This window comes from Rhinolophus sinicus, linkage group LG07 (assembly GCF_036562045.2).
Source record: "Rhinolophus sinicus isolate RSC01 linkage group LG07, ASM3656204v1, whole genome shotgun sequence".
NCBI classification, from domain to species: Eukaryota; Metazoa; Chordata; class Mammalia; order Chiroptera; family Rhinolophidae; genus Rhinolophus; species Rhinolophus sinicus.
In genome coordinates this window covers 1,711,855-1,733,378 of record NC_133757.1, presented here as the reverse complement: position 1 = coordinate 1,733,378, position 21,524 = coordinate 1,711,855, and positions in this window count along the sequence as shown.

Here is a 21,524-nt window from a genome sequence, read left to right as displayed (position 1 = left end):
AGGAGAGAGGGTGGGAGGTAAAGCCCAGGAGACATGGCAGCTTCCCTGTCTCTCGTGTGGCTGCAGCTCAGTGGAGGGGCGGGTCTGTGGGTGGAGGGGAGACTGAGGGCTCCTGGGAAGGGACCCAGCTGTGGCCCCCTGGAGACCCTGCGTGGAAGTGCAGGGTGGGGAGAGGGACGGCGTCAGGGCTTCTCTGGAGCTGATGGACAGGCCTGGTGGCCGTGGCTTTGCAGGTGCCCGTGTGCCTACGAGACACGGGGCAACAGGAGCCAGCAGTCTTTACAACAGGAAGCGAGCTGTCCTGGTGGGCAGACACCAGAGCTGCTGCCCCATCCTGTGGGGGGTTGAAAGGTGTCCCCAAATTGCATTCATGTCCCAAACCCTGGGAGTCAGAATGTGACCTTATTTGGAAAGAGGGTCTCTGTAGACATAATTAGTTAGGATGAGGTCACCGGGGTGAGGTGGACCGAATCCAGTAACTGTTGATTCTGAGGAGAACGGAAGAGGCCACACACACAGAAACAGGTCACCCAGGGAAGCCCTGGATTTTGGACTTCTGGCTCCAGAGCCGTGAGAGGACGCATTTCTGTTGTTTTCAGCCCCCCAGTCTGTGGTACTTCGTAATAGCAGCCCTGGGAAACGGATACACCTGCCGTGTCAGGTGTGCATGAGGTTCCTGGAACCCTAGCAACAGGCGTTTGGTAGAATTAGCAAGGCCTCAGTAATTGGCTGACGTGGAATTTCCAACCAGTCTGGTTGGTAAGTGGTGCCGGGAGGGGCCTCAGATTTTGCTGGCTACTTCTCACGGCTTCTGTGTGTATGCAGCCTGATCTGATTGGCTGGACATTCTGCGCCCTTTTTTGGTGTCCTTCCTCTTTCAAACGAGTGTTTAGTTTTTTTCTACATGCTTCTCCCGCCCCCCATGTCCCCGGGGCTGTCCTCTGCTGCGTCTGCTCACTGCCCCTTCTGCTGTGCACCTGGGAGCGATGCTGGATAGGAGGCCCTGCTGCGCAGACACTGCCCTCTCTGCACTGCCCGCCCATCATCTCTGCAGGGACCCCCAGAAAGCTAAGTCTGCCCCCATCCCAGCTTGAAAAGCTGAGTGCACCCAAAGGAGGTGGGTTTAAAATAAGATTCTCTTTTTTTTTTTTAAAAAAGATTTTATTGGGGGAGGGGAACAGGACTTTATTGGGAAACAATGTGTACTTCCAGGCCTTTTTTCCAAGTCAAGTTGTTGTCCTTTCAATCTTAGTTGTGGAGGGCGCAGCTCAGCTCCAGGTCCAGTTGCTGTTTCTAGTTGCAGGGGGTGCAGCCCACCATCCCTTGCGGGACTTGAATTGGCAACCTTGTGGTTGAGAGGACTCGCTCCAACCAACTGAGCCATCCGGGAGCTCAGCGGCAGCTCAGCTCAAGGTGCCGTGTTCAATCTTAGTTGCAGGGGGCACTGCCCACCATCCCTTGCGGGACTCTAGGAGTTGAACTGGCAACCTTGTGGTTGAGAGCCCACTGGCCCATGTGGGAATCGAACCGGCAGCCTTCGGAGTTAGGAGCCCGGAGCTCTAACCGCCTGAGCCACGGCCCCTTAAATAAGATTCTTTATCACCATCCATAAGAGGGTTAGGGTTAAGAGGCAAGGCCTGTTTCCTGCCAGTTCATGCATAATGAGTCACCTCCCCCTCCTGCCCCTCCCTGACTTCAGGTATGCACCTGCTGTGGCTCACCTGGATCCCTGGGTCCCCACCAGAATTCCCCAAGACACTGCTGCCTGCCCCCTAACCCCAGGGAGCCTGCTGGGGACCAGAGTCTTGGGTCCCCCCCGGAACTGTCCAGATAAGAGAGGTCAAAACAACAAAACAGAACCCACAGCGATCCTTTGGTTTTGGCCTGCAAGACTTGCATTTGTGTGAGGCAATTAGGCTTCATGGGACCGCCCCTTGCAGAGGACAAGTGGCTGACTGGATTTCTGGAGGTGCAGGTGACATCTGCCCTGCTTTGCTCCGACGTGCTGCAAAGCCACTGTTAGGGACGGCCTCCCGGCCGCCCTGGGCCTCTATCAGCAGTTGCTTTATTGTAGAGCCCAGGAGGATGACCTGTGTGGGGGAGCACTTGTGATGCACATAGTGTGGGGAATTGGAGCTGAGAACTTTCTCCCAGTGCTTCATCCCACTGCCTGTTAGATCCCAGACCCCAAAGGTTGATGAGGGCATTGGGCTTGGCAGTCGGCAGTGTGTATCAGAGCCAAGGGGACCCATGGAAAATGGAGTAAAGACTGCGTCTCCCTCCTCCTTTTGATGGTCATTGGGCCATCTTAGATTGTTGTGGGGTCACGAATGAGACTTGTGGGTAAAGGCAACCCCCCAACGGGAAACATGCTTTGAGGGGCCAGAGAGCCTGGCTGCTGGCCAGGACAGAATCTTGTACAAAGTCTGGTTCGGGCACTTCTAGCCCAGCCTCGGGCAGGGCTTCAAATAAATGAGCATGTGAGACTGGGGTAAGTTTAGGATGCCAGCTGGGGGGGCTCCACTGCTCCCACACCAGCTAAAGCTGACAGTAACTGGCGGGGGTGAGAGATCTGCTGCCCTCCTACCCCTTGCACCCTCTTCTCTTTGTGAGCTTCTGCAGTTCCCCTGGGATTTCTGGAGACGAGGGTGCATCAACTGGGAATGAGGCCATGACTAGCATTCTGGAAAGGGGATCAACCTCTGGGGTGAGACCCAGAGCACGATACTTGAGTGTCTGCTAACTTGGCCAAATGGGCTACAGCTTTGTAACTGGGACAGGCTTGGGGTAGACAGTGCAATGTGGGTCCCTTGTGCACAACAGCATGGGTCCAAATGACCCTTACAGACCCCCTCTGGTGCTTCCTGCTTTCTCACAGTGACCATGATGTTGGGGCGTGTGATGGCCCAGGGAGAAAGAGCTGGGCTTGAGAGCTGCCGCACCCGGCTGTGGGGCCTGGGGACCGCATCTCCCTTCTCCAGCTCACACTTCCTTCGCTGGGTGGTGGGCAGATGCCTCACGAGGGGAGAGCGCCCTGTGAGAGTGCTTGTTTGAAGCTGGAAATGCTGTGAGGTGGTGCCTTAGTACTGTTACTCCTGCTGCCTGTTTGGTGGTGTTGACACAGTGACGCTTTCTGCCTCCCGTGGTCTGCATTTGGCCTATTCAGGAACCCTGTGTGAGTTTATTTCCCCTGAGGATGGGGGCAGGTGGTGCCTGGTGGACCCCAGGACCACATGCCCTGGCCTGCGGGGAGTTTCTGTGCACCCGCAGCAGTGCCCGCCCCCCCCATGCCCCCATTCACGCCTCACGAGCTCAGTTTCGGGCACAGATAAATCTGTCTTTTCCGTGCCTCTCTTGGTGACAGTATTTAATGAAGACATTTCAGGGCATCTTCTGAAGTTGGGAATTGTGAGACAAGAATCACAGTCTTACAAAATCACTTAAGAAACAAATTCTGAACTGCAATTTACTTGCTTAATGAAAGGAAACCAGAAAGCATGGCCTTGCTGCTTAGCTGGCTGCTTTCCTCAGCCGAGTCCCAGCCTGCACACGTCAGTGAAGCCCCGTCGCTAAGCTGAGCTTCCAAGCTTCAGTAGCTGACAACCAGGTATGGAAAGCAATCAGGTGGCTTGCGTTGGAACTCCACGGTCAGGAGTCCCACCTTTGCATGGAGGGCTCCCTACGCCCAGTTAAGAAGCGCAGTGCCTGTCGGTCCCTGGAGACTCATCACAACAGGTGCTTCTGATCACTTGTGAGCTGCGTTAGAATTTTCCAGCAGCCCCACCAGTGGTGCATGACGGAAAGTCCAGAGTATGCCTGGAACAGCCTGGTTTCTGGGACAATACGTTTAGAAGACTGCTGGGCTGGCGTCCACCACTGTCTGGTGAGCAGTTCAGAGGTGTGCAATTGAGGGATGGTTCAGTTTTAGCAAGGCAGCATCTCCTTGGAAGTGTGTGTGTCGCCCTGGGGGGGAGAGGGGCGGCAGGAAGGGCCTGCCCAGTCCTTGATGTGCTGCTGACGGGCGGAGGTTCAGCCCTGCATCTGCTCAGTGCTGCTTCCTTGGAATCCAGTCACTCCCGAGGACGAAGGCTTTGCCTCGTAAGCTGAGGGTTTGGGTTGTTACGTTGGCCAACGGCGCATTTCAGCATTGACTTCATTTTTTCAAGCCTCCGTCCTAGTTTTCCTCCGACACTGTTGTGTCGTTGCCTGCGGCCTGGGTAATTAATTGTTAGCTCTGGTTGCGTCAGTCTGGTCCTCATGAGCCTGAGGCCCCAGAGCCGGGAAGCTGTCTGAAGTGGATTTTCATGTGTTCAGCACCGTCACTGTTAATTCCCAGAGCTGGAGCGAGGCCATTTTGGAAATGAAAACACGTTACGCCGACCGCCAGGCACACTGAACCCCAGCACGTTTCCTTTCAGCTGCCTTCCAGGTGCCTGCAAATAATGGCTGCACAGTCCTCCTTCAGGCTGCGTGGAGACTGTGCCCTTGGAGGCCTCTTCTACCCTCATGACGAGGGTCCCCGTGAGGCCCCATTTCTTGCTTTTGCTGTGCTCTACTCAATCCGGCCCTTGTACCCTTTGCTGAAGAGAAGCAGCCCAGGAGGGGACAGAGCTGGGCTCTCCATCAGCTGCTGGTGGTCTTGGCTGCGCGCCCCTCACAAGAGGGTCTGTTTGAGACTCAGTGTGTGTCTCCCCTGGGCCCGCACTTCAGGGGGCCTCCCTCCTTCCGGGTTCCTTCACTCATGGCCATGTGCGTGAAGGAACTCATGGTTTCTGGCGCGTGTCACTTGGCAGCATGCAGCACTGCACAGATGGGTCACGGCTCCCAAACATGTTCACACCCACTCTCCGAAACCTGTGAGCATGTCACCTTACATGGTGACAGGGTCTCTGCAGACAGGGTTAAAGTGTCCTGAGATGGGAGATCATCCTACATCACCCGGGCTGGCTCAGTGTAATCACAAAGGTCCCCTAAGACGGTGGCAAGACGACCAAAGGCAGACAGAGCTGTGTGACGAGCCTGAGCCACTTCCGGCTGCAGGGCCGCGCTTTGAACTCGGGCGGAGGGGCCACGAGCGGAGGGGCCACGAGGGGAGGCGCTGGCACCTCCGGGAGCTGGAAAAGGCGGGAGATGGTCTCCCGGACGGAGCCAGGGCTACGGACGCCCGGGTTATCGTTCTGACCTCCGGACTGGAGGAGAATAAATTGGTGCATTTCCTTTAAGCCACTGAGTTTGTGGTCATTTGTTACAACAGGGAAGGGACACTATCGTGGCACCTGACCCTGACCAGGCGGGCGTGTCTGCAGAGTGGAAGGTGTCGCGGGAGGAGACGGAGCCCAGGGCTGAGGTTTCCCGTGGAATCCGCCGCAGGACGCGTGGGAGCCCGCCCCTCGCTGCCCCTCACCCCGCGCAGGTGCGGGCGCCTCCCCGGTGGTTGGAGGCTGAATATTCACGCGCACGGAGCAATTTGGGTGACAGCGACCTGCCACCGACAATTACAGCTCCAACCGCCGCACTGGTTTCAAATATCTATTAAATGGGAGCTTAACGGTTTCCATTTAACTTCCCTTCATGAAGTTTTCATGACGTGTTTAAAGTAAAAATGGTGAGTATGTCACCCTGTCATCTTTTTGAAAGGTGCAGCACCAAGGTAAGAAAAAAGAGCAGCCAAGCAGTATTCCTTTTGAACTTTTAAAGGCGTCCTTTTCCAGAGCCTCAAACTCCCCCTGGGAGACAGAACACATACCTTTGGCTTAAAAGGACGCTTTGTAGTTTTGTGTTTCTTTTGTCCTTTTTATTTTATATCTCAGCACGTCCCTTATTTGTGGTCAGTGTGTTGCCTTCATTTCAATGAACTAGATGTGAACACGTCTCCAGGGCGGGTTGAGAGGGAGTCGGGTAGCAAGTCACAGGGGCTGAGTGGGCGCTGGGCCTGGCCACTGAACAGCCTGGGGCCTGCGTGGGTCACTGGCCTGTCTGGGTCCTGGCTTCCTGTTCTGTAACATGAGGGGTCAGGTGCGGTGATTGCCAGGCACACTGTCCTCTGAATCCCGGGTCTTCCCAGGCCATTTCAAGAGTTCATTTAATGGGGCGTATCAGTACCGCTCAGCTAGAGATTGCTAAACAAAGGTCTTTAGAGGTGTGCCGACCTTCCAGGTTTTTTCTCTTGAGAAAAACAAAAAAACAGAGACATAACTCTCTAAACATGTTAATAAGCTCCCCAAAGATCACCATTCATCAGTCCGATTGAAACCTTTTAAATTGCGTAATTGTGCTCTGTTTTTCTCAGGTACCTTAATGAAGCAGCTTTTGGGGCAACAATGATTCACTGCCAGTGTGATGCGTTTGTCTTCAGGTGTCTGCTTCTCAGGTTTTAAATTCACCTTCACTCTCTATGGAGTGAGTTGGGGGCCGGTAGCTGCCACAGGAATGACAGTGGCGGTATGTCCTTCACTTCCTCCCAAGTTAGTGAATGGCGGTGAAGCTCCTGTTCTGATGTAAGTGGTGATTTCCCCCTTTGCATCTTTTGTAAAGCTCCTGGCAGTGTTGCTCTTCACAGAGCTGGCTTCCAAAGGAAACCTACAACCCTATAAACACATCTTTTAGAAAAAGACTTAATATATGGCTTCTTTAAAGATTTACGAGGTCTTGCACTAGGTTTCATATAAAGAAAGTACGGACCCTACGTTTTAATATGATCAGAGGGAGTGATTCGTTGGCTTTTTGGTACTTTATAGAAAGTTGATAATACGGTTCTAGGTGACTTTCAGCATCGTGGGCTTCCGTTCAGGCTCAAGTGTATCACAGGGTAAGATTTCCTACTGAGATGATTCAGAAATGCGTAAGTCAGTAACGTGAGCTGGATGTCCTTGGGATAATTCCCCCTCTCGGATGTGAACAACGTGTAACCCCTGTTTGAATTCCCAGCCTGAAAATATTGTTTCTAATGTTATGGGTCAAAGAATTGTTTCGAGTCCCTTAACAGTGAATCGTAAAGGGAAAGATGTTGACATAATTGCTTGTGGCTTTGAGAAGTCTATGAAACTGTGCTGATCCAAATGAAATAAATAGGCTATGAGATATAAGAATTATCTGCTCTAGTAAACAGGAAGTGGCCACGACTCAACAGTGTGATGGAATCCATCCCTAAGTGGGGAATAAACAGTGAGTCACGCAGAAAGAGAGTAGACAGGCCGCCCACATGGGTGGCAATAAAAAGGGCTTTCTTTGTTCTTTGCCATAAAACTGACATCGTGCTTAGATGTGACCTCCAGTCCCCCTGGTTCTTTCTGCCTTGCTCAGAAGGATGTGTGTTCAAAGGAAAGATGGAGGAAGTGTGGGGTGGGGGCCAGACTGCAGGAGACAGGGAGCGTCTCTGCTGAGCACCGCTGAGGTCTGGACCTAAGGTCACACACACACAGTGTGTCCCGTGGTCCCACAGCAGGGCCAGCCACACTAGAGATGTGAAACGAGCTCTGGTTTCAAGCAGCATTCCAGCACTAGCTGTGGTGTCACTTGTCACACTGACAGTGGAACGGGGTAGCTGGCTGGACCTGGAGCCAGATTCTTACAGTGTGATGAAATGGAGGGTGTTACAGAAGATGCACTTACAGATCTTTTTAAGCCTTCTTTTTAAATTTTCATGAAAATCACACAAGTCATTCAAATGCTTCTTAGAATTCAGGAAAACAAGAATACACAGATTTTTAAAAAATGAGTAAAGATCACCCAAATATCTGTACCTAGTCAACCAAACATTAATGTTTTCATGTATATTTCCCCAGACTTTATGTATGCATCTTCTCTACTTTGCTGATAATAAATTGCACTTTATACCTCTTTCCTTTTAATTGAACTATGATATACATGAAGCACACTAATCTTAGTGTGCAGCTGGGTGCATTTTTACACAGGTACACACTCACGTAACCACCACCTAGATCAAGGCAATAGCACCACATCACTTGGAAGGCTCTACTGAAACCCTTTTCGGGAGGCACCGGCTCATAAACATAGGATGCGCTGTGCTTACTTCACTCATTCCCTAGACATCAGTTGTGCATGTTGTAGAGACTCGTGCTTCTGGAACCACCCCTTATGCGCTCGTCTGTGAAATATGCTTTTGTGTATAAACGTAGTTACTTGTTACTGTGCTGTCTAGTCACTTGTATACAAAGGCCACAGCTTATTATTTATTCTGGTTTGGGACAGTGGGTCTCTTGCAGCTCTTGGTCACTATGCATAGCGGTGCTAGGACCATGCTTGTACACGCCTTTTGGGAGCCCCACTCATTCATCTCTCCTGAGTAGGCACTCGAGGAGAAACACTGCTTGGTTGTAAAATGCACCTGTGATTAGCTTTAACAGACATTGCTCATTTTTTTGAGTGTTCTAACTGTTCCATATCCCCACCAATTCCTATCTTTGTAATTTTAGTCATTCTGGTATTTAATTATGACCGTGATATGCATCTTTGCTGCTGGAAACCGATATTGGGCTCATTTTCAGATGCTTACTGGTTATTTGGGCATCCTTTTTTGTGATTTTTCTGTTCAAGTCTTTGACCATTTAAATCAATCAGGTAGGTTTTTATTATTCATTCATGAGGATTCTTGATATATTCTGGATGTGAGTTCATTTTTGGATATGTGTTTTGCAGATTTTCACTCAATGGTGACATTTTTATGAACTGGAGTTCAAAATGTTAATATGTCCAATTTATCAAGATTGTTTTTTTCTTTTCTGTTAGTGCTTTTTGTCATGTTGAGAAATACTTTCCTACTCAAGGTGATGAAAATATGTGTCCATGTTTTCTTGTTGAAACTTTATTGTTTTACCATTGGCATTTAGATTAATAATAAATATTAAAATAATTTTTGGATATGGTTTGAGTGGGATAAAGTTTAGTTTTTCTTCCCTGTGTGGATATTTAGTTACCTTATTATTGTGTATTGAAGAGCTTGTCCCATCACCACTGAATTTGTGTGTCTTTTTTCATAAAATGACTGTATATGCATGTCTGTTTCTGTATTTTCTATTATGCATCATTGGTCCATTTATCCAGCATTTCAGAAATATCAAACTGCCCTGATTATTACAAGGCAGGCTTATAGTAAGTACTGACATCTGATAGCTTAAAGCTCCCATCTTTGTTGTTCTTTCTTGACAGTCTAGACTATTTTAGATTCTTTGTATTTCAATCATTTGGCTTGTCAATTTACACAAAAATACCTTCTGGGGTTTTCATTGGGCTTGCATTGAATCAGGAGATCAATTTGAGAAGAACGGACAGTTTTTAGATAATGATTTTTCTAATCCATTAAATAAGGAATATATCTTTCTTTATGTATGTCTTCCTTAATTTATTTCAGTGACAATTTATAGTTTTTCATGTAGATGTCTTACACTGAAAAAATTAATTTATTCACAGATGTTTGATGGCTTTTGATGCTATATTAAACAGCACTTGAAAATTTGTTCTAATTATTAGAAACAAAACAAACTCTTTATTGATCATGTTTCCTGTGATTCTCTTTTCTTAAAATTGAATTTATTGGGATGACAATGGTTGGTAAAACTACATAGGTTTCAAGTGTACATTTCTGTAATACATCATCTATGTAGGTATCTCCAGTGATTGTCTAAATTCACCTATTAATTCTTTTATTTTTACTTTTAAAAATACTATTTTATTTATACTCATGTACAAAAAAATGGCTGTACTATCAAGTTTACATACATACCAATATTGGAGGCAGAGTTAAATAATGAATGGCATCTAACTTTTAGAAAAAACATGTAAACATTAAAACACTGATTGGTCATAGAAAGCAGAGTGGGGAAGACACCATTAGCTGTCATTTTCATGGAAAAGCAGCACCCTCTGAGGAGAATCAAATCCATTAGTAATAGTCATCCGTACTGCAAAATCCTACACATAGGAAAGTTAGTGATCATACTGATTTCATTACTTTTACTAAGTGATTTATCTTCCTCACACTCAACGCAAGAGCTGAAACAGTATGAAGACATATGTCTTCATTCACAATAAAAAGGGTCTGCTCCATTCTGCAGGCCCGGGCATTTGTGCCATGGGGACACGTCTTGGCTCCAGTGGATCAAGGCACCACTTTGATTCTCACCCACTGAATAGACTGTCATGCAGATTTGGTGCCTGACTAACCCCATGGGAGCTGTGACAGATGGAACCATTTCTGTGGTGTCCCTAGATCTCAGTAAACAAGAAAAGACCCTGGAAAGGAAAAGATAACGATCTATCCATAAATTATATCTATAGGCTCTTCGTTTAGTGTCAGGTAGAGGAAGGGGCCGTCTCTTGAGTACATGGATTCAGTTATTGGTGTGGTCTAAAGATTGCTGGACTGATACTGTGTCTGTTATAATGAAGCTAAAGTTGACATAAAAGCCACTGTGAGATTAAGAAACTTCCACACCTTGTCTCAATTCTTCAAAGAATGGAGCCAGTTCCTTTTCTAGGCTGACAATGGGTCCTGTATTGGCTTTCTTAGGGTGCTCGCTGCGCAGGCCAGCTCTCACTGCCTTGGAGACACATGCAGGGAGCTGTGTGTGTGTGTGTGTGTGTGTGTGTGGCACACGGAGCTTTGGCTGTGCCCGTGGGCCAGCAGGGGGAATCCACAGGTGAGGCCTCCCCAGCACCTAGTGGGCTGGCTTCCTGATGGAGTCCAGGAATTGGTGGTATCCCTCTGATGCCCTGTGAGAGCTCCGGCTACTGTTGTCTCAGCCGCCGCTTGCTCCCTGGTCATTCGGGAGCATCCCGTCCCCCAGCGTTCTGGATGAGGCGGAACGAAGTGCGTCTTTTTGGCAGCATCCCGTACAGCTGGGGAAGCTGGGTGCTTGCCCACACGCGCTCACTTTGTCCCGAGGGAGAAATCACGGGACCATGAGGGGTGTCTTAGCACTGAGCTGTGCTGCTCTGGGGGAGAGGGATGCGGGTGCAGTGAAACTACTCCCCTTACTCTCCAGAGCAGCCAGCCTTAGAGGATTGTTCTGCTCCAGTGTGTGGTGGAATGTCTCTGCGAGACGCCCGGACTTCCACAGAGCTCTGTCACCCAAGGGTGATTGCCAAAATCGGTGTGCTTTTGGGGGAAAGATGAGAGAAAACTGCTATTTCACCATTTTGATGTCACTCAAAGCTTATTTATGCAGTCACTGAAAAACGTGTGCCAAAAGCTCTGATTGTGACTGTGGGTTTATCTATTTATCCTTTTAGTTCTGTCAGTTTTTGTTTTGTTTATTTTGAAGCTACATTAATACACACATTTAAATTTAAGTTGTTAAATCATTTTGTTGAAGCCCGTTATCACCAGGAAGCATTCCCAGTTTCCTGTGCTAATGCAGAAAGTGTTGCACAGTCTGGCGTAAGCATGGGCAAATCAGCTTTCTTTTGGTTTGCATAGTACGTATTTTCCAACATTTTTACTTTCACCCTGTGTGCTTTTATTTAGTGTGTCTCTTGTAAAAAGCACCTAACTCAGTTTAATCTTCTTATGTAATCTGACAATCTTTGTCTTTTAGTTGAGGTGTACTTATTCTATTTATATTTAATGTAAGTACTGATTTATTTATTTTTTTTGGTTTCTTCTTTCTTGCCTTGTTTGGGGCTAATGAGGTATTTTTTATTACTCCATGTGGTCTTCTGCATTATCATTTTTCTTGGTATTGTTTTAGCGGTTACTCTAGAGATTATAATGTACATAATTTATTTATAGCTGCCTGACTTGGTACTTTCACCACTTCCCTACTAATGCATGAGCCTCACAACACTTTAACTCCATTCACCTTTTCCCCACCTTTGCCCTCTTATTGTCACACATTTCAGTTTACAGATGTTGTAAACCCTGATGTTATTATTAGTGTTGCGTGAAGTTCTTGTGTAGGCGCTCACATAGTCACACTTTGTGGGGCTCTTCAGTGCCTAAGGAATTCCCATGCTTGCGTCTGGGGCAGTTTTCCTTCTGCCATGAAACACTTCTCATAGTGTGGATCTTGTAATAAAAAATGCATCTTTGTTTTCCCTTCGTTTTGTGAAGGCATTTCCCCTGGGTATAACATTTTTAGCTGGGATTGGATTTCAATCCCTCATGCCAGCTTGTGAGACTGTCAACAGCTCTGCTGGTGTTTCTTTCTCCCACTGGGATCGTTCTCCGTACACCCAGCCACATCCTCACACCGCACCCCAAGGCTGCAGAAGTCTCTGGCAATCACTAGCTCTAGCAGAGACTCTCCCCTGCCCAGGACATTTGCTCACCTACACTATTGCTACCACAGCTCTCTGATGTTGTAAACTGTTACTGTTTTATGTAATTTATCTATTTGTAGTCTAGTTGTTGCAGTGGAATCATTGGCTGGCTATAATCTATTACATCCTACTTGGAACAGAAGTTCTAAATCTTGCTTCTAATCTGTTTTTCCCCATTAATATATTATGAGCTAATTTCCCTTTAATAAATGTATGTCAGTAAGTATACCTCTATAACTTTATTTAAAAATCTATATAGGTTTCAACTTATCCCCTGTGATTGAATATTTAGATTGTTTCTTAAGCACATTTAGCTAATCTTTTTTTTTTTTTTAATTTTTTTGGGGAAAGGGAACAGGACTTTATTGGGGAACAGTGTGTATTTCCGGGACTTTTTATTGAGGAACAGTAGTGTGTTTTTCCCAAGACTCATCGGCTTCCATACAAGTCAAGTTGTTGTCCTTTCAATCTTAGTTATGGAGGGCACAGCTCAGCTCCAGGTCCAGTTGCTATTGCTAGTTGCAGGGGGTATAGTCCACCATCCCTTGTGGGAGTCGAACCGGCAACCTTGTGGTTGAGAGGACGCACTCCAACCAACTGAGCCATCTGGCCACTTGCGAGCTCAGCAGCGGTTCATTGACTTCATTCTAGTTGCAGAGGGCGCAGCTCACTGACCCATGTGGGAATCAAACTGGCAGCCCTATTGCCCAGAGCTTGTGTTCTAACCAACTGAGCCACCCATCTGCCCCACATTTAGCCAATCTTACATCCTTTTGATAAATCCTTAGAGATGGAATAAGAAAATACTATGAAATGCTTTTCATAATCTCTCCTTAGACAGTATTTAGGTTAGCTTGTACCATCCTTCTAAAGCCCTTTGCCTTAAAATATCAGGCAAGGCTTAGACATTTCCCTTCTTTACAGCAAGTTTGTTCTCCTATCTTACAAAATGTTGATGCCACTTATAATTGATAACAGTGCCTGTGTAGATAAGTACTGTAAATATAGCCACTGATATTCAACAATTCTTCCATTTTCTACCAAGGCTGCTATGGGAATTGCGTTTGCGTAGCGAAAGATGCATTCTGTTTCCTGTTGGTTGGTGGCTGCTTTCATTGCCTGCCGAGCAATGCTTGAGCTGTCCTTAAATATTCTGTCCTTTCTTATTCTTACTCTTGTCTCCCCCAGTTTCACTGATAAATAAGACTTAGGTGGCTTATGATTGAGGAAGGGAGGGAAGAAAAGGTGGGAGCGGGGGGGGGAGAGAGAGAGGGAGACTAGAGCAATTAATCTTTACATCTAGCTGATTGTTTGATTACCCTAGACAGCTTATTTCAACTAAAGATTTCCTCAGTCTCTTCATCTGTAAAATGATACGTGTAAATGATTTAGAATAGTACCTGGTACGTATGAAATTACCAAGCAATGCTGGCTGCTCTCATTGTTGTAGTTGTTTTCATTGTCACTATTATCATTACCATCACCCTCACCATCATTACCATCATCATCATCATCTTCATTATCATCACCATCACCATCATTGCCATCATATCACCATCACCACCAGCACCACCATCACCACGATCATCAACATCACCCTCACCATCACCATCACCATCATCACGATCACCATCATCACCATCACCATCACCATCACCACCATCACCACCATCACCATCATCACCATCACTATCATCACCATCATCATCACCATCAACATTATCACCATCGTCACCATCACCATCATCACCATCACCATCACCATCACCATCACCATCACCACCATAACCATTATCACCATCACCACGCATGCAAAGAATTGTTCTCACTGCTGGAGGCTAAGGGAGGTATTCTCAAGCAGATATGCACCCATGTAGATAACAAGGTTTCATTGTCATTTCAGTGCCTGGGAAACTCAGAGTTCAATGTCAGGCTCCAACCTGTTCTGTTAGTTGATACAACCCTCTCTATCCTCCTCACATGCCTCACCTTCATATTCTTGTTGTAAATTTGGACTATATGTGTCCCTCTTATCACAAATTGTTTCAAATTTTTTTATGGCAGTTGTTGGTGAGGTAAATAATAAATTCATTATAAATTCATGATTTCTAACTGCAACTGGGCCATCAGCACTGCCTAATAATGCCATTAGAATGCTTGAGCCAGTTTACTCCTATCGCCTGTAATGGCTTCCTGAAATCTTCACCTTGCATCTCTGACCCCTTCAGCTGTCATGCTCACTCTTAGCTGAATTATCCCCTCTACTTAGCCCAGAAAATCGAAGCTGCCATCTGGATGTCCTTATTTTTCCTATGACTTTTCTGCACCCACAGGCATCTATTCTCTTTCTTTCTTGTCAAATGCAGGAGGCACCCTCCTGCCGCTGGAGGCCAGGCCCCCCAGGAGGGGTCTGTGTTCTGTCCCACCTGCCTCTGTTCTCTCTTCCACACTCCGACCCCTCCCCGTCTTCCCAGTCCTGGCTCTCAGCATTTAACATGCTCAGTTACATTCCATTAAAGTGGAAAATTCTCCTTCACCCCACTTCCACCCAATCTCATGCTTTTTCCTCGCTGTCAAATTTCTTGGACAAGTTTCTGTCCTTCTTTCCCCCGAGGAAAGAAAGCTGCTCAGTGCATCTCCATCTGCCCTGTCCTCCCACTACAGTCACCAGAGCATGGGGGTCGTCAGCCCTTAGCTTTCATGGAGGCTGCAGCAGCAGCGACCAAGGGCACAGTGAGCTCTGGAGCTGGGCCACATGGTGCAAATTACCGTATTCCGGGATCACGCTGGCTGACATGCGGCCAGTTAACCTCCCTGAGCCTCGGGCTCCTTAAGTGTACAGCCTGACTGCTAATAATTCTCACAGGGGCTGCTGAGTGCCTTCACGGACGGCTGTGGCCACTCCTCCCTGTATCATCTGTGCTGCAGTGCTGCCATCGGTTGGCCTCTAACAGCCCTGAGGCTGCTCAGCACGGCACCCTCCCAGACACCCTCTCTGATCTCTGCCATTGGCGGTCTCAGTACTGTGCCAGGCTGGAGGCGAGCCTTGGCTCCTGGTGGCGCACCCAGTACTCCTTGTCTGCACTGTCAGGTTGCTCCACGAGCTGCTGTGTGCTTTGGTCCGTGCACCTTCCTGGTTGGACGGCGGGCTGTGAGGGTGGACGGTGGGCTGTGAGGGTGGACGGTGGGCTGTGAGGGTGGACGGTGGGCTGTGAGGGTGGACGGTGGGCTGTGAGGCTGTGAGGATGGTCTCCTGTGTTGGTGACCTGCCACATGCACTGCAGACAGCAGCTCACTGGGTGTTTGTGCCACAGTGCTCTGCTACTCAGAGTGCCACTGTGACCGGGGGTACCTGAGCCACTCTGCCCGTCACAGGCCGGACAGCGTGACGACAGCACAGTGACCCACTGCTTTGCCAGCCCTCTCCAGATTCCAGTCTCCGTCTGCTCTGATTTTATTCAGATATTCATATATTCCAGATGGGACACATTTCAATGAATTATGTTTGCAAGCTGACTCTACAATCTGCAGTGCCAGGCTGCCTCAGGGGCCAGGCATGGGGGATCCTGTCATTTTCTAGGGGACCCCTTCCCTTCCTCCCCATATTCTCCTGGCCACTCTCAGACCTGCCTGCCCTCTCCTGGGAGCTGTGCGTCTACTACGTCTGCCCTTCATCATCAGAGCCGGTGTACCAAAGGAAGGTGCCTGGAAGCTCAGTGCTGGCCCCAGGATGGGGGTGCCCCCTTGGAAAGCGTTCTGCATCAGCCCGAGGCTGTGGGAGACTTCCCTGAGCACAGGCCCCTGGGTACCCGAGTGTTGGCTCTAGCTCTGTAGTGAGGCAACAGCCAAACCTGCACAGAATTTTAAGTTCCATTTTATTTTTCTCTTGCTTAGAAGTTGCAGCGTTGGGCACTCTCCCAGAGGATGTTCTTAAGTGTATGGTTTGGGGCGCTTGTGTCTGATGGGTGAGGTGGGGTGAGGGCCAGTGGGGTTGGGGTCCTTCAGGCTGTCAGCCTTTGTTCTGTCCCCATCAGGAGCCAGGCTGTGCAGAGTGTAACAACCAGGGGCTGAGTCACCCAGCCCAGTGGGCTGGCCTTTGCAACACTTTCACTTCAGAAAGCAGTTTGGTGGGTGGGAATTGACATAAAATGTGCAGAAAGTGGGGGCCTTCTTCTCTGAGGGCGACGCGTCCCTTTCAGTCGGGAGAGGCAGGGTGTGCCTGCCCATGGGGTCAGCCCACGAAAGCTGCCCTCGCCCATAGGCCTGCAGGGTGCCCTGGGTGTTATCACCGTGCGTTTGCGCGTTTGCTCAGCCGCGTGGTGCCTGCATCCCAGCCTGGACCTGGCTGCTGAGGCCACTGCCCTCCAGAGGGCCCATGGGTACACAGTAGCGTCTTTGAAGTTGCTTCCTTAGCAGGTCTGCCAGGCCTGAAGGGCCCATGTGGGGGCGACAGGCTCTGTGCAGTGTGTCAGCTGCAGGGCAAGGGGCCCCGGACTCCTCAGGACCCCTTTCCCTCTTTACCAGGACACAGGTTGGGACTGGGCCTGCTTTTTGTGACTGGAGAGCCAGGCGGTGCTGTTTAGAGCTACTCAAAGGGACAGTATGGTCCCCACATGCTGGGCCGTGGTCTCCTTTGCGCTGTGCACCTGGGCACACTTGGTTGGCGGCGAATAGGGAGCACAGGCCGACAGAGCCATAATCAACACCTCAGCGCACTGTTGCCATGGAGGGCAACTGATTTTAGTCCCAGCTGCCGCAGGCTGTCCCGGGCCAGTTGAGCCCCGCTGGTGCTGCTCCTGGGGCCCAGCTGCAGCCGGGAACTGGGGGGCAGGTGACATCCAGGGGGGCGGCGAGGCTGGCAGACACATGCTGCAGGTTTGCAGTCCCAGGAGGATGTGGGGACTCCCTGCTAGCTGGTCCCCGTCCCTGTCCTATTCCCACTGCCCTCTCCTGCCTAGGATCAATTTCCGAGGACCTGTCTGCTTTTGACTTTCAGGGAAGCCCAACCTGAGATTCTGGCTCCTGTGAATGTGGAAGTGAGGGACTCATGTGGCTGCCTTGGAAGGTGGTGCTCTCGGAGTTTTCTGATGGGCTGGGGGTGGTGGTGGCCAAGTTCAAGAGTGGGGGACATCTTCCAGCACTGAGGAATGCTCTCCAGCAGGGCGGGCGTCCCAGCTGAGGGGGCTGGCGTCAGGCTTGTTCATGTAGCAGCACCCACAGAGGGGCTCCGGCCCCACCCCCAGATGCTCCTCCCTCAGCCAAGGCACCTGTGGCTCCTACCACTTCCTGGAGAGGCCCTGGGGCAGGTGCCTGGGGCGGGGAACCCAGCGGTGGGAGCCAGTCTTCTGCATCTTGGGTGTCATGAGCCTCGTGCCCCCGCGGCCTCCACCACACAATGTCCTGCCCAGAAGACCCAGGACACCAGCCTCTCAAGGTTCCTGGGCGTCCCATGCACATGCTGTGGACGGGAGTTAGGTGTTTGTTCCCAGGGTGTAAGGTAACGAATAATATATTAGAAAGGCAGCTCTTAAGCAGTCATGTTTGCAGCGTATCTGGCTGTGGCCCCGTCGTGGGTGCCTCGTCACAGCCGGGTTTCTGAGCTGGGCTGTGAGATGTGACAACAGCCGTGGTTCCCGAAGTCCCTGGGCTCATGGTGCTTTTTGTTTCCTCTGCTGCGTGAAGCCCTGCTTCCCCCCAGAGAAGCTGAATAGTGGGACCTTGCCAGCGGTCGTGTGGGCCTTCATAGTCACATCGCCACGGGCTTCCGTGGCAGGAAAACAAAGCCGTGGTAAATGCTAAGATGTTTGCAGCAACGCCATAGCGTTTATTATACGGTTGTCACCTTAACATTTTTGTTGTTTGAGTGCATTTAAGGGGAATACTGTGGATTTGTGTGGTGAACAGACAAAAACAGTTCCTGCAGGGTGAAAGCCACGCCACGCCTCCCAACCCGGTTCCTGCTTTGTCTTAACCTCTTGGGTTGGACTGTCCTTTTGGTAGATTTCCCGAGAGCAAGTACAAGCATTTACACACTAGATTGAAGACTTTGTCACTGTTACCTCTGGAAATGTCCTTGTGCCTGATGCTGAAATGGCCGATCTGGGCAAGAATCGTCACTGTTGATAGCAGGTGTTCTTACCTGAGAAGCTGGTGATGTTCAAGACCCTCTTCCCAGGAAATACACGTATTTTATACACAACCTGCTGAGAAGATTGCAGGGGGCTGGGGACCAGCTGACACCCACCCTTCCACTCCAGCTGAAGAACAATTTGCTAACCTGTGAGAAAAGCCTGTGGGACAGAGATCCGAGAATCAGGGATAATTCTGGAAACATCAGGTTGTAGACTCCAGGCCGCGTGTAAACTCAGAGATGAGTGACGTCAGTGCAGGTGGGAGGGCTCCATTTAAAGTGGTGGCAGAAAGCCTGGCTATGTCTACTGCAGCTTCAAGAAATAACTTCTCATAGTGTGGGATTAGTCTGTGCTTTCTGGTCAAATTGCTTTGTATGGTTTTCTATACAAATAAAATCACGGCAGTTCTGTATCACCAATAGCTGCAAGTAAACGGGGAAAAAAGGAAAAAGGAAAGAAAATGAGAGATAAAACCTCCCACACACCATTTTAAAGCACATGACAGACAGATTGGTGCGCGGAGAGCGCGTGGTCAGGTGGTAACTTCCTGCTAAGGGGGGGCCAGAGCACAAGCTGGGGAGGGGGAGGGGGGGGAGGGAGGGGAAGGTAAGGGGAGGGGGAGGGGCGGGGGAGGGGGGGAAGGTAAGGGGAGGGGGAGGGGCGGGGGGAAGGGAGGGGGGAAGGTAAGGGGGAGGGGGAGGGGGCGGGGGGAGGGCTGGCGGAGGCTCTTGGGAGGAGCTCACACAGTTCAGGCGCTTAGGGCCCTGAGCCTCACAGCTGTGCAGCCCACGCCTGCGGGCATGACGCTGGGGGAGAACTTTCTGGACAGAAAGCACAGAACTGCCAGTGTGGGAAGTGGGAATCCGCAAAGGTAGCAGCTAAGAAAGAGCCGCTCACAGGCTGATGGCCCCTCGTTGGACTATAAAAAGAGGTGCATCTTGGGAGAAAAGTACAGTTCCACGTGCGTGGTTCATCTCATTTCATTTTATTTCATTTTTTGTAAAAGCGCCTCGCTTGTGCAGCTGTGTGATGGGTCCAGGCTAATTGAGTTTGTTTTTCATTTAACGGTGATCAGAGTAAAGAGCCTCAGACATAATTTTCTCCCTGGAAAAGTTCCCTTCAAAAAGAAAAATTAAAAACATTCCACTGAGGCGTGCAACGTTGTTTGTTTTTTGGGAGGTGGGCGGGGGAAGTGTTACTTTCCTTTTTTCCATTTTGAAACTTTTGTTTAAAAGCTGACTATAGCATGTGGCTTGTCTAAGAGGGATGTTTCAGTCGTGTCTAATGCTGCGAGCCATTAAAAATGTGTATTTTATTATTTCTCAGATAATGCATAGTTTCCCAAGTACTGAACTGAAATGGTGTAGAAAAATTTAATGAGAGCATTAGGCAGCTTCCACACTTCCAGAACAACGTTATTTCGGTAACTCATCCTTGCTGGGCTGGAGACACGCGAGGTGAAGGGGAGGCTGGTCTGGGCGCGGGCAGGGCCCTGAAAGGTTCTGTTTGATGCCAGGGGCTGTGGCAGCAGTTCTCTCTGCTGCTGCTTTGCAAACCTTACAAACTTGCTTTGAAATGTCTCCTGGTTTCTGTGATTTTGGAGCTGAGAACGGGTGGCCCGCTCTCATACCGTTTCTACACTGAAAACATGACTTTAAAGATACTTACACTTACACACGGAAACCATTTTAAAATGTGGAGAACTATCTCCCAAAGAGGTATGCGTTTCAGTCCTAAAAAAAGGGAGTTAAGAAAAAGAGACGAGCTGAGAAGTTGCAAGGAACTGCTCCAGGGGAGAGGAGGGCTTCGTGCAGCTTGGTGAGGTCCCCTGCTCAGGGGTGCACATGTTGCCGGTCCCACATCCCTGAGCGAGAGGGACTGTGCAGCTCCCACCTGGGTGACACTCAGAAGGAGCCAAAAGGGTGACATGGGTCCGAAAAAGGCCATAGAAACTAGTGGGAGTCATTGATCAGTTCCAAATTATGGAAACTGTGTACATGACCTCCAGTTCCTTGTCATATGAGCACCCATGAGACTAGGGAGAATGCAGGAAAGTGAACTTGTCCTTGGTGGCACGTCCATATTGAACCATCGGGATAATTGTGGGGACAGAGTCCCAGACAGCGGTTTCCAGGCTCTCGGCCTCACATGGAAAGGTGCTGGCTGGGTTATTAGATGGCTGTCAACTGTAATCAGATTGCCATCCACTGTGGCTGGGTGGCCATCAGCTGTTACCGGTTAGCCATTAGCCACTAATATAACTGCCCTGGCTACGCTAGGGGGTTGGTTGGTTGGAAGAGAAGCAGATGGCAGGTTGCGGATTGTGTGGCTCCTGTTTCCTGTGTCTCCAACCCAGCCGCCAGTGAGACTATAGCGGTATGACTCCCCTATCCATGGCTCCGTGGGTGTTCCTTTTTGGCCTCACCCCATCCTGCGTTCTTATGCAGGGAGCGGGACCAGAGACCGTGCATGACAACGAATACCAAGTGAGGTGCTGGGACCCATGGGACGCTGGCACGCTGGGGTGCTATGCACAGATGCTGTTCCCGAGAGCGGACGTAGGCTCGATGAGCCGTGAGAACCGTGACAGTATTTGATGTTCATAAGAATGTCCCAGGAAGGGTGAAGGTGATTCGCATAAGTCCTTGGTAATTACTGACAGAAACCTCCCAGCACACGAGATCTTTGTGCAAGGATATGTGTCTTCTTTCGTCTGTGGGACCGTCTGTGACTGTTAGTGGAGACCCTGGTTTATAGAGCTGTTGGAAAGCAGCCGTGTGCCTCCCCCTCTGGCCTCAGTTAGGGGACTGCGGCACTCCGAGGAGCTTCTGTATCTGCCTGGCTCTGTGCAGCCTTCTTCTGTGTGAGGAGCTTGACGTGAGAGTGTGTGTGTGTGTGTGTGTGTGTGTGTGTGTGTGTGTGAGTGATTGGGACTGTCTGTGACTATGAGTGTGAGATGCGTGGCATGTGTGTGAGCCCTGTCTTGGCCACAGTGATGGATGCATGGTGAGATGATGTGCAGAACTGGGGGAGAAGGTGGCTTATCTTTAGACAGTCGGGTTGGAGGCACCTGTGGGACATCTAGTCTGTGGTGGGAAATATGGGTCTGGAACC